Here is a 1,094-nt window from a genome sequence, read left to right on the forward strand (position 1 = left end):
GATAGCTTCCTTGCTCTCTATGGGATAAATTTATCATATATTTTCATATATCATATATGTTAATTAGTGGAATAGCTTGCTTCCAGTAATTGTGGATGGCCCCAACACTGAGGGGTTTTAAAAAGAGAATGGACAACCATTTGTCTGAAATCGTATAGGGTTTCCTGCTTGAGCAGAGGGTTGGACTAGAAGACCTCCAAGGTTCCTTCCAACTCTGTTATTCTGTTTTTCCCTGACACAAGATCCTCAGATGATAAAAAAGCACAACTATAGGAATAAATGAGTCTTTCTGAATTGGGTACATCAAATGTTTTGATATGGATTTTCAATCATTTTATATTCAGCTGTGTCAATTGCATTTCAAACCACATGTAGAAAATTATATTTCTAATGCTTTTTGAGATTAAAAAAAAGTACATTTGCATAGAAAGCTAGTACTTTTACAGAGTTGGAAGATGCCACTTAGTTTCAGCATAATTAAATCAGTAGCAAAGGATTGAAAACTGTGAGGGGGAGAGGAGGTTGTAAAGCTTTCTGCACAGATAAAACTCTACTACAGTCAAAAGCCAAATAACTCTATGAAACAATAATATAAAATCAATAGATTATTATATCCACTGCAAAGCACACAAAACAAATAGGGCAGGAATTACATTTTACTCAGTTGTTAGTCGCCATCTAATATAAGTTGCTTATAGGCAAACTACATTTTGCCACAATATAGGTGAGAGACTCACTTTGATGGAGATAAAGAGACATATCAGATTGCCTTGAACAATCTGGGAATTGCAGTAAAAGAGTTGTAATATTCTTAGTACAGGACACTCATTAAAAGATGCAATAGAATAATAACTATTAATCCTATAGTATGACAACATATGGGATGTTATTAAATCTGCTGCATAATACTGCTGATGGAGGGCCAATAAATTTTGTATTTGTAAATGCTCTCCTATATTATGGCGGTGGAAATGAGAGACAGTAACTGGCAATCTCCCTTCTGAGATGAATAAATCTCTCTTGAACTGTCTCTGTCGCAGAATCTACAGTAAGTCTTGCTGATACATTAATATGGCTTGCTCATAACCCAAGAA

The sequence above is a fragment of the Vipera berus genome (genome assembly GCF_964194415.1).
Source record: "Vipera berus genome assembly, chromosome: 5".
Classification (NCBI taxonomy): Eukaryota; Metazoa; Chordata; class Lepidosauria; order Squamata; family Viperidae; genus Vipera; species Vipera berus.